This window comes from Cricetulus griseus, chromosome 8 (assembly GCF_003668045.3).
Source record: "Cricetulus griseus strain 17A/GY chromosome 8, alternate assembly CriGri-PICRH-1.0, whole genome shotgun sequence".
NCBI classification, from domain to species: domain Eukaryota; kingdom Metazoa; phylum Chordata; class Mammalia; order Rodentia; family Cricetidae; genus Cricetulus; species Cricetulus griseus.
Window position 1 is genome coordinate 74,895,286 of NC_048601.1, and position 12,382 is coordinate 74,907,667.

At 45.7% G+C, this 12,382-nt stretch overlaps 1 protein-coding gene across 6 annotated transcripts in view; it reads right to left on the bottom strand.

Moving 5' to 3' along the window:
* Positions 1-8,109: 8,109 nt before the first annotated feature.
* The window catches only part of LOC107977720 (sperm motility kinase), a 31,819-nt gene continuing 27,546 nt past the window's right edge, over positions 8,110-12,382 (bottom strand). For 4 of the 6 annotated variants that reach the window (XM_035448960.1, XM_035448959.1, XM_035448958.1 and 1 more), the window contains 3 exons: positions 11,821-12,321; positions 9,859-9,948; positions 9,591-9,681 (listed from right to left, as the gene is read on the bottom strand). The gene's annotated coding sequence lies outside the window, so the exon portion shown is untranslated. Of the gene's footprint in view, positions 8,638-8,728; positions 8,799-8,947; positions 9,682-9,858; positions 9,949-11,820; positions 12,322-12,382 lie in introns of those variants that run through there. The other 2 variants (XR_004771156.1, XR_004771155.1) reach the window with 2 other exon arrangements.

Sequence of the window (12,382 nt, forward strand, 5' to 3'; positions counted from 1 at the left end):
GTCTTGCCTATCTTAAGCAAGTGTTCAACTAGTGAGCCTCACATCCAACCACTTGTACCAATATACAGATATGGAACTGAGTACTAAGATTAAATGTCTGTCAAAATGGAGAAAGAAATTCAAACCCAGATTGTCTGTTTTGGAAAACTATACAGAGTTCTTAGCCTAAAGGTTTCTAAAAATATACTTCCACCATGAAAATAACAGAAGTGTCAAACTTGACATTAAAAGATTTTGAATACCTGAATTGATAACTATGAATTACTGATACAAAAGTTTCATCATCACTTTTTCCAGTTTTTTTCTGTTGTTGTTTTGAGACAGGGTCTCACTATGTGGCACTAGCTGGCCTGAAATTCACTGTGTAGAGCAAATTCGTCTTTAACTCACAGAGACACTCCTGCCTCTACCTCTTGAGCTCTGGGGTTAAAGGTGTTCACCGCAACAGCTGGTGTGTTCACCACCATATACCCTGCATGTTCAAAAACTTTTGTGTAGCAGAAAATAAATAACAAAAGCCAAGCATGGTGGCACACCCCTTTCATTCCAGGCCTCAGGAGCAGACGCAGGCAGATCTCTATGTGTGAGGCCAGCCTGGTCTACACAGTGAATTCCAGGCCAACTGGGGCTATATAGTGAGACCCTATCTCAAAAACAATCAACAATAACAAAACATAATTGATTGATTGTGCCAACAAGTGCGATACCTGTTCAGCTGTTATCTGTATGTTTGCTGGCTGCTGAGCAGTCTCTCCCATCAACTGTCCGTTATAACTGGCCATATTGGTTGTTAATTACTCTGAATCTCACTGATGGAAATAGCTGTCTTGGGGAGGGATGGAGAGAAGGAAGGCTAGAAGAAAAGGCAAGTGGCAAGAGGGAGTGGTGCAATAGTGAGCTGGGTGACAGACCTCCAAGAAGACTGCCAGCTCTCCTTCACTTCATGGTAGTGGCAACTCATTCTCATTAGCTTTGCAAAATTGCCCTCTGCTGTTATGAGTCTTCACATCTGGGAAGCCCCAGATAAGAACCAGAATGAAGATTAAGCCCTGTTCCTAGAAAATCCCAACCCACTCCTGGAACTCTCCACATTTCCCCTAACATAACTCATGAACAATTTACCTTTAAGATGAGCCATCTAAAATCCCAGTGATGGCCAGTGAGGTGGCTCTGGGTAAAAGCATTGCCCCCAAAGTCTGGGGACTGAGTTCAATCCCCCAAATCCACATAAAGCTGGAGGGAGAGAACTGCCCCACAGAGTGGCATGCCAGGTCAACAACACGCATGATGATGATGAATCAAATACATGCATATTTTAAATTGCAGCAGTGCACCTCTCTCCCTTTTATCTACATGTCTAGCTTTCTTTTTTTTCCCAACACAGCATCTCGTGTATCCTACAATGGCTTTGAGCTTGATATGTGAACACACACACACACACACACACACACACACACACACTGAGAAAAGATGAAATTGCAACAAGAACAAGGTGGCTTAAATCATTTGTCCCAAGTCATAGAGCTGTCTCTGGTGGAGCCTGTATTCATATTTAATTCTTTCTGATTCCTAAGGGAGTAAGGGAGGGAGAGAGAAGGGAGAATGGAAGAAAACGGAGGGAGGGGAAGAGAAAGGAGAGGAGTGAAGGGTCTGGCATAGGCTTTTGTCAGTCTCCCGCTTTTGGGCTCCAGGTTCTCCCTGAGCTCTAGCTGAATTCCCGTACTCACCACAGCCCAGGACCCTATACAAGCTGACTCTTTCTCTTAACACCTTAACCTCTTCAGCTAATTAGAGTGAATTGCTTCTGAAGAGTGTGAACCCCTATGACTGCCCACTATGATGTTACCAAAGACTATGGCAATAACCCCAGCATGCAGCAAAAGGAAGAGCTGGAAGGACAGCTTTTTCCTATCTCCAGGCCCTCCCTTGCCCAACTAGAGACCGTCATTTCCCCATCCACCTTGAGTCCCAAATCACCTTGGCCTTGAGCATGGTTCACTGTTCAGACCAAATTTTCTTTTGTTCTGAGACACTGGCCAGCACCTTTCCATGTCCCTGCTGCCAGCCCTGAATCTAGGATCCTAAAGAATAACCTAAAACCTTCTGTGTCCAGTGTAACAAGATGTAGTGATGCAGCCAACCTTAAATCTATACAGCACTTTATGTCCATCAAAACCTTAGTGGCAGAATCATCTGCCAGCTATAAACACCCGCTGCCCCACCCTACCCACCGGGCACATTGATTCAGGCAAACCCATTTGGATATGTGCACCAGGGGCCCGGACACAGTTGGGATGAAACAACAGTCTGATAATTAGGGAAGAAAGGCAAAGGATGCTGATTTGTCCTCAGTGCTAGGCAGCCATGACTCTGGACATGAACTACCTAGAGAACGTTTGTACTACACTTGCTACCATATAGGAGTTTTTTTTCTTCCTCTGTCTTTTAAGCCATTTGACCTCTGTGGTTAAGAATGTTAAACAAGACAGCATGGTGTCTGGTGAGCTCAGAGAATCTGAGGAAAGGAATTCCCCCTGGTGTACCCTGGATGATTTTATCAAATGAATTGACAAAAATTACCCAGGACCAAGCTAGGTCTTAGGAAGCTGAGCTAGAAACTAGACAGAGGAAGGTGGACATGGTCGCACATGCTTATTATTCCAGCACTTGAGAGATGGAGGCAGGAGAATCAGGAGTTCAGGACCAGCCTGTGCTACACAGTCAGTTCCAGGACAGCCTAGGAGACATGAGAACCTGACTCAAACAAACCAAGCAAAAGAAAAAAACTAGAGAAAGGCCACCTTCCCACCAGAGGCTCATTTGTCCTCAGGCCTGCCAAGCCAACACCTATCCTCCAGCAGAGAAAAACAAGAAAATGGAATGTCCCTGAGCAATTAGCATTAATCATGCCAGGTACCATATCCACAACCTAGAAACAAAAATGCGGAATGAAAAGCTAGCAATTCTTTCTCCATCCCAGGTGTTACACTAACAGTCGCAATCTTTCTCTACAACCTGCACGCAGAGACGAGGCAAGCCTCAGACTTCTGGATGCTTCTTAAGTATTGCCAGTCTTTCAAGCAATACTTGTGAAGACAGACAGAAATACACAGGTCTGGAAGCAAAAGAAACTTGCTTCCATCAGATGAAAGCAAGCTGAAGCGATTCACCAGGGTTCTGGGGAGTTTTGGACAGTTCACAACCCAAACCAGTGAACTCAAGGCACTAGGATGACGAATACAGTATGAATTTCAGAGGAAAGGCAAACACCCAGCGCTCATCTGGAGAGTTTGTCTAGCATTCTGGGTCAGTGTGTGTCAAGCACACTTCAACACTCAGAGTCCACACTCAGAAAAACACACTTTGTCTGTGTAAGCTGCAGACTTACCGTGTGTTCTCAGCAGTGAACACCAGGCTCCTAATCGCAGGAAGGCCAGAGCCCCTGGCTCGGCTCCCGTTGGGTAGCAGGAAGGCTTTCTGTGGCTTCCAGGCTGAACAGTATTTGGGGCATTGGAGATTGACTTCTGGGGTTCAGTAGCGGTCAACCATGTGACCAGGGTGGGGGAAGGGACACTCCTGCAGGGTCAGGCACCAATGCCTGATTGGCTGACAGACCAGGGTACAGCAGGGGCTGACTAGGGCCCACAACAGCATGGGCAGGGGACTTTGCTCCAAATATCTTCTCCAATTGCATTGATAATTTTAACCTGGTGGGCATTTCATGACTGTGGTGTATTCCAGCCTTGAGTCTGAAATATCGATTTATCTCTCTGCTTGGTTTTCTTTTTTCTTTGGAATTCTGTACTCTCTCTCTCTCTCTCTCTCTCTCTCTCTCTCTCTCTCTCTGTGTGTGTGTGTGTGTGTGTGTGTGTGTGTGTTCCTGCCACAGCACATATGCAGAGGTCAAATGAACTTGTGAGACTCATTTCTGTCCTTCTACCCTGTGGGTCCTGGGTATTGAACTCAAGCCTTCAGTACCTTTATCCACTGAACTATCTTCTGGCCTCACGTTTTTTTAAATTATTTATTCTGACTTGGAGGGATGTTACAGCAGGAAGAAAACATGGAGATGATCTCAATCTACCCCAAAGTACCAAATTTAAGTTAAGGGAAACTGAGCCCCAGAGAGATGTGGCGTCATTTCTAGGAGTCTGTGCAGGCCTAGGTCTATTGACACACTATGGTGACCCCAGCTGACAGCTCATTTGAAGGTCTTCAGCTTTCAGGTGTTAGAGCTAAGGACTGGTAAGATGACAACATTGGGCTCTGACGCTGCAGGCACCTAAAGGTGCAGCCGTTAGAGTGAGAAATGACTGAGGGATAAAGCAGCCAGCGCTACAGTCCGCGGTAGGACATCATGAGTTTCCTTGCTTATTTGCATATTGTCTTGTCCCCTGATGTGGGAAAGACTTCATTTTGTTCGCTATATGTCTCTGATACCCAAATAAAGTGTGGCTTGTAGATGGTTGGGTTCAAATACCAGCTCAAATTGGGTTTGTTTTGTTTTTTAAATGGGTTCAGGGCTCAGTTAATCTCTGTGGGACCTTGGGTGAAGTGGTTTCTGGAAGTGGTAATGGTTTCCTTCCTTCCTTCCTTCCTTCCTTCCTTCCTTCCTTCCTTCCTTCCTTCCTCCCTTCCCCTCGCCCTCCTCTTCTTTTTTAACCTCAATTTCCTCAACTGGAAAAAGTGAGGATAATCATGTCTATGTCTGCGGCTGATTGAGTCTTTGCAGGTGACATATTAGGCTAGTGCCTGGCTAGTAACATTTCATATTTGCGACACTTGCAGTAAGCTGGCAACATGTACTGGATTAGTGGGGACCAGATGGGTTGTGTTTTAGCAGAGAGGGGGCAGCTGACTCCTAGTCTTCCTAGCATCTAGGAACTAATATCTATCCCCTGCAGGCCCCGGCAGAGCAACGGCTGGGCCTCTCCTCCTGCCTGATCTCTGCTGCCACCTGGAGGTCATCCACGGCAGCGGGCGGAGATTCGAAAATTACAGTCGCAAAAAGGCAACCATGATATGTACTCACTCATATGTGGATTTTAGACGTGGAGCAATGGATTACCAGCCAACAATCCACAGTGCCAGAGAAGCTAGAAAACAAGGAGGACCCTAAGGGAGACATACATGGTCCCCTAGGGAAGTGGAGAGGGTCAAGATCCTCTGAGCAAAATGGGAGCCTGGGAAGAGGTGGGAGGGAGCTAGGAGAATGAGAAGGGGAGAAGAGGAGATATGCGGAGGCCAAGAGGGAGCAGAAAGTTTGAGTCGGGAAGAACACAAGATAACAAGAATGGAGATACCATCATAGAGGGACACATTTTAGGTTTACAGAGAAATTAGGCACTAGGAAAATGTCGGCAGATCTACAAAGATGATACCAGCCATCAATCTAAGCAAAAGTGGAGAGGCTACCTTAAATACCCTCCCCTGATAATGAGATTGATGACTGAATTATATGCCACCCGACAGCCCTCAGTCGGCAGCTGGTGGAAGTAGAAGCAGACAGCCACAGCTAATCACTGAACTGAACTGGAATCCAGATGCAGAGAAGGATGAGTGAAGAGCAAAGGGGTCCAGACCAAGCTGGAGAAACCCACAAAAACAACTCACCTGAACATTGGGGAACTCTTGCTCTCCAGACTGATGGCTGGCATACCAGCCTGGGACTGTTGGGAGCCCATTCCAAATAGAGGAATGCTCCCTGAGCCACGACACACAGGGGTGGGCCTAGGCACCATCCCAAAGGATACAATAGACTCTGATGACACCCTATGGAAGACCTAACCATCCAGGGGGAGCAGAAAGGCTATGTGATAGGTAGGGTATTAGTTGGGGGGGGTAGGTGAGGACATAGGGAGAAGAGAACTGGAATTGTTGTGTAAAACAATCTAGTTTCTAATTCCAATTAAAAAATAAATACAAAATAAAAAAGGAGTAAAGATATAAACAGAGAACTCTCAACAGCAGAATCTCAAATGGAGGAAAGACACTGAAGGACTTGAGCAACGTCCTTACTCCTCAGAGAAATGCAAATAAAAACTACTTTGGTTAAGATTAAAAACACTGGTGACACCTTATGCTGGAGAGGATGTGGAGTAAGAAGAAATTTCCTCCATTGCTATAGAGACTTCAAACTTGTACAGCTGCATTGGAAACCATTTTGGCAGTTTCTCAGAAAGTTGGGAGTCAGTCTACCTCAAGATGCAGCAATGCCACTTTTGGGCATATACACAAAGGATGCACACTAACATCACAAGGACATTTGCTCAACTATGTTCATGACAGCATTATTTGTAATAGCCAGAATGTGGAAACAACCTAGATGGAAATCAATGCCTGAAGATTGGATAAGGAAAACATGGCACACTTACACACTGGAGTATACTCAGTGGTAAAAAAACATCTACAACAACAAAAAACAATGACATCTTGAAATCTGCACTAAGTGGATGAAACCTAAAAAAAAAAAAAACTTTCTGAGTGAGGTAACTCTGATCCAGAAAGACAAATATGGTATGTATTTACTCATTTGATATTAAACATAAAACAAAACTAACTAGCCTACCGACTAAATCCCGAGAGAAGCTACATAACAAAGTAGACCCTAAGGAGACATAGATGGATCTCCCTAGGAATGGGAAATAGACAAGATCTCCTGAGTAAACTTGAGCATGGTTGGGGGTGGAAAAGGAGAGCAGAGGAGGGAAGGGGAGTGGGGAGGACAACATGAGGAAATGGGATGGTCAGCTTGGGGGAAGGTCAGTGAAAGAGAGCAAGGAAAGAAATATTTTGAAAGAGGGAGACATTACGGGATGATCAAGAATCCTGGCACTCAGGATCTGCCCAAATCTATAAGGATGGCCCCAGATAAGATGCCAAGCAATAGTGGAGGAGGTACCTGAACTGGCCTCCCCTGCAATCAGATTGAGGTCTCCCTCAATTGTCATCATAGAAACTTCATGCAGTAAATGACAGAAGCAGATGCAGAAATCTACAATTAACCACTGTACAGAGCATCTGGAGACCAGTCAAAGAGAGAGGGGAGTGATAATATGAGCAAAGGGGTCAAGATCAGGGTGGGAAAAACCACAGAAACAGCAGAACAGAGCTAGCAGGATCTCACTGTCTCCAGAGAGACAGCTGGGAAGACTGCATAGGACCAAACTAGCCCCACACAGCTGAATGCAGTTGACAGTGGTGTGGCTTGGGCAGTGTGTAGGGGACCGCTGGCAGTGAGAAAAGGATCTATACCTCGTGCATAACCTGGATGTCTGGAGCCCATTCCCTATGGAGACATACCTTGTTCAGCCTAGACACAAGGGTGACGGTCTTGTTCCTGCCTCAACTTGGTGATGGGATAGACTTCTTGGATTACCCATGGGAGGCCTAACCCAGTTTGAAGAGAAGATGCCAGGAGGGGTATGTAGAATAAGGGGAAAGCAGGAGGAGGGGTGCTAGAGGGAACTTGCATTGGTATGTACAAAATGATGAACAGATTAAAAAAAAATAACTTCTTGGAACAATGCATTTTATTTCTAACAGAATAAACATAACTCAATAATTTTGGGGGGGATGTTAGTAGAATTGATGAAGGTTATTTTCATTTCTCCTTGTGCCGGGCCGTCTGCTTAGTCTCAAGCTACAGAGAACAGAGACATTAGGTGACCCAAGTGCTAACACAGGTGGGATCATCTCCTCATCCGCCCAACAACTGCATCTACTCAGCAGTAATAAGCTTCCCAAAAGCCTGGCATGCTGAGTCCTTTCAACCACATAGCATCCAGAGAGGATGACCCCAGTGTTATCAACAACATAACCTTGTCTCACTCTCCTGGTTTTGCTCACCAGGATGCTCCTCCAGAGATGGTCAGGACTTCCAATGGCTACCTGGTCCTTCAATAAACTTTGTGTTTCTTTATCACTATACTTGCTTTGGTGTGTGTGTGTGTGTGTGTGTGTGTGTGTGTGTGTGTGTGTGTGTGTGTGTGTGTGTGTGTGTGTGTGTGAGACACACACACATGTAATATGTGTGCTAGTGCATCTGTGACCTTGTACACATTCTCGTGTATTCTCAAACTTTGATCAAAGTAGCACATGTATTCCCTCAAATGTCAACTCACAGATGCTGTTACAGCATGTGTTTTCAACACAGGCTTTCTCCAGGTCAGCAAGGTGGATGCACCTGTAGCCAATAGTGGTGGTGGTGGTGCATGCCTTTGATTGAAACAATTGGGGGTCATGCCTGTCTGGATATAGAGACAGGGCCAAACAGCGGAAGCCTGTCTAAAAGTAAATGAATAAATAACAAAACAATAAGGATATGCACCTTTGTCTCTATGTCCAAGTGCTTGGTAGCAAGCCTCAGCAGGCCTGCTGCTTCTTTCCCATGATTGCTGGGGAATGTACTAATATCTAAAAGGGAACGAATCACTCAGTGGGCAGACAGACACGTTGCCAGTCCTCTTGTGATTCTGAATCTCGCCCTGGTGTGAATTTCATTCTTGACCAGCCACCCAGTCATCCTCATTGTGGAGACCAGGTCCAGGAGAAGCAGCTCTCTATGTATGACATTTTTTCAGGGACATTGCCTGGGTAGCCCAGGTTTGAAAGCTGTTCGTTTCTTTATTATGATAACTGGGAAAGGGAGAAAGAAATAAGGAAGAACAAAAGTATGTCAGATGGGTTTAGCAGGGCAAGCCTCCCTCCACCCCAATCACAAACTCACCTAACCAACCCAGTTGTGGCCTGAGTTGAAGCAGGGACTGCAGCAAATCAGATGCACTAATGACACGGAGCTGGTAGAGAAGGACCACAAGGGGGCAGCACAACATCAGAGAGTCTCACAGCTTCAAGAGCTGGCTGCATTCTTACTTATTGACACAGGCTGGGTTCCCCATAGCCTCCAAACCTCCCTTCACACACCTCCCACATGATCAATACTTACCGAACAGCTCCTCAGTGCAGTGCACAAGGGATGAACTCAATGCTCAGGCCAATTCCTGATGTGAGTCACACAAAATATTCACTGCGCATCTGGATGCTCCGTTTTCATTGCTCCATTTGAACGGTATTCAGATTCACAAGGAATATGCGGTTGTGATGGGATGCCATGTCATTGTTTTCTTAGATATGGGCATTAAGGTTTGAGAGTAGGGATTGTTTATTTAAAATAGTGTCATTCCTCCCACTGGCTTCAATCTTTGTGTTGGAACATACCTTGACTGCCTGATCCTCTTGTCTCCAACCCCAATACCAGGCAAGCTCCACCTGGTTTGATTTTGTGCTGGGTAAGAACCCAGGAACAAGAACCTATGTGCACGATGGACACACCGACACTAGTCCTGCTGTTCACCTTCAGTTTTTAAAGAGAGAGATCTCACACTGCAACCAAGCTAGATTACTGTTCCTTATATCACCCAGGATGGCCTTGAGTCTATGGCTACTCTCCAGTCTAAGCCTCCACAGTCCCGGGATTATCGGCACACACCCTTACAATGGCTCTGGCATCTAGTTTTAAGAAAAATCCACCAAGTGTCTAGAAAGGGCAAATGTGAGAGAGTGAGACCCCACAGGTGAGGAGACTAAACCTTCAAACTGTGGGGGTGAGGCTCCATCTTCCTAGGGTCATCAGCTGCACATGTGGACATGCACTGGTGTCCTTCCATCTGTCCCACGGAGCTGCATAGACAGTTAGATGAGACCAGTCTGAGGGCTGCTACTCGGAACAGGCCTTCAAAGATACCTGGCTATACAGGTGACAGTCCTGGGGTGCTGAACACTGACCCGAGTGTCCTCAAGGTGGCATGGGATGGGGACAGCCTCCTTTACTTCCCTCCCATCCAAGTCACAGCTCACCAGCTTAGAAGAAGAGTGGCATCCTGCTACAACTCATGTTTGTGGTACTTCAAAAGACTCTGAGTAGAAAGACTGGTCCTTAAACAAAAGCTAAAGAAAACAGGAGAAAATGCAGGGTCGGTGGTGCTGATCTGTAATTCCATAGGGATGATCCAGAACTCCAGGTATTCCTCAGCTACATATCGAATCCCAGACTAGGCTGAGATACAGGTGTGACTCAGCTGGGACACCTCATGCCCATCATGAAGGAAGCCCTGAGTTTGGTCCCCAGGATAAAATAAACCAGGCTTGGTAGAGAATTCCTGGAATCCCTACATTTGGCACATGGATCCAGAAAGATTAAAATTTTAAGGGTATCCACAGTTACACACATCATTTAAAAACAAAACCACAAAACCCACTAAGATTAGGTGCACACCTGTAGCTCAAACACTCAGCTGGCTGAGGGTAGGGCGTTGCCAGTCCTTGGCAGTCTGTACTACATACAGAAAACCTGTGTCTATGTAAGAGGAGAGGAAAAAAGAAAGGATTTCTCATTTGAGAGGACTGATATTTATGTCACTGTTTAGTTTAAGAGTCACAAGCTTTGGAAAAGAGAAGGAAATACCATGAGTATAGATAGGATCTAGACAGTATTTAGGAACAAAAGGTAAGGCAGGACTGGAGAACTGTACATAAGCTGTGTGTGTGTGTGTGTGTGTGTGTGTGTGTGTGTGTGTGTGTGTGTGCAGGACACATCCATGACCACATGGGGTGTATGTGTGTGTGTTCTTGTCTGTCTGTCTGTGCTCAAACTTTGAGCAAACTTATAGACCCAAAATATTCATCCAGTGCTTTTACAACTTAATTATTTTGTTTATTTCTTCACAAGGAATCTCTGTGTACACCTGGCTGTGCAGGAACTCACTCTGTAGCCCAGGCTGTAGACAAGACTCACAGAGATCAGCCTGACTCCACCTCGAATCCTGGGTTTAAGGGGTGCTCCACTACCAAGGGCTTCCACCTTAAAATTCAAATCAGGTGTCTCACTGATCTAGGCCAACACGAACCTATTCCTGCCTCTCTTTTACACAGGCCTAAGATGACACAAGGATGCTGCCACAGCCTGATTTCATGACTCCTGTGTCCATATCTCAGATTTCAAATATTCAGAATGTGCATGTTTTTTGGGAGATGGAGTGACACTCAGCCTGGAACTTCCTACACTGTCCTGGACAGTTCCTACTTAACAGGGCAGAGTGGTTCAGATCCAGAAATTGGGCATTGGGGAGTTAGACAGGAATAGGATCCTACTCAAGGTCATCGTTGCTTACAGAGCAGTCTGCCTGGGACAGATGAAACCTTGACTAAACCACAAATGCTCACAGTGTCAAGTGCACCTGAGGAGGACTGAGGCAGCAGCACCGCACGAATACAGTCAGCTTGATCTACACACAGACTTTCAGTCTAGCCTGAATTGCAGGGCAAGGCTCTGTGTGAACCCTAACCAACAAGGAAAAGAGTTTGTGGCAATGCTATTCCAGTTAACCAAAGTGGACAGAACCAAATGTCAGAAAATAAAGTGTTAGTGTGCATGTGACATCTTAGCACAACTGTCAGGGAAGGAAAGCCAATTTCTATCTTGGATGGTAGACAGAATGTGTCCCTTAGCATACTTCTGTGAGTCTGTTATTATTAAGGTGGGTGATCAAGGTTTCATGTTTGTTTGCTTGGTTTCAGTTGCATGTATCTATTCCAGTCAATTGTATTTTGTTTTATGTCTGCATTTGGTTTTGCTGTTTATGGACTTCTTCAGGGTTTAGTGATATATGTTGGGGGGGGATGCAGTTTAAGACAGAGCCGCTCACCTGCCTGGCACTTGTTCTTGTACAAGCAGAGACACACAGAGAGACAGAGATGGAGTCAGGGAAAGAGCAGAGACAGTGAAGAAAGGGAGGGTGGAGGTAGAGGGAGGAGACTCACTGCATATTCCGGTGGATGGGAGCAGGCGAACAGTGTAGTTGCATTACTTTGAACAGAACGGCAAGCCAGATCTCCAAACCGCTAGACAGAAACTCCTGAGAGGTCCTGCTGAGCACTCTTGAGCAGCTCAGCCTGGTACAGTGACTAAGACCAGCATAGGATCCTGGGGAATCTCCTTTGCCAGAATAGTAGATGGTGGTTTGGAAAGCGTTGGGTTATAGGGTGCTATTTCCACCTCAAAGTGGAATAAGTCACACCTTTCTTCTCGGATTAGGTAAAAAAAAATATCTTCCTATGAGCTTAGTGTTGCTCAGAGGGCAAGTCAGACAGAAGAGAGAAATGTGTTCCACAAGGTGTGGAACACAGATGATGTCCCAGCAAAATGATGATTCTAGGATCCTTCTCTTCTTGGGTTCAATTTAGGGACAAGCTGGACAGACAGACCATCGACATCACTCACACAGACTTTCTGTGTCTGGTGCCATGACATCTTGGGACCATCTAGGGAGAAAAGGACACAAGATGAGATCATACTAATATGACTGTAGAATGGACAATAATG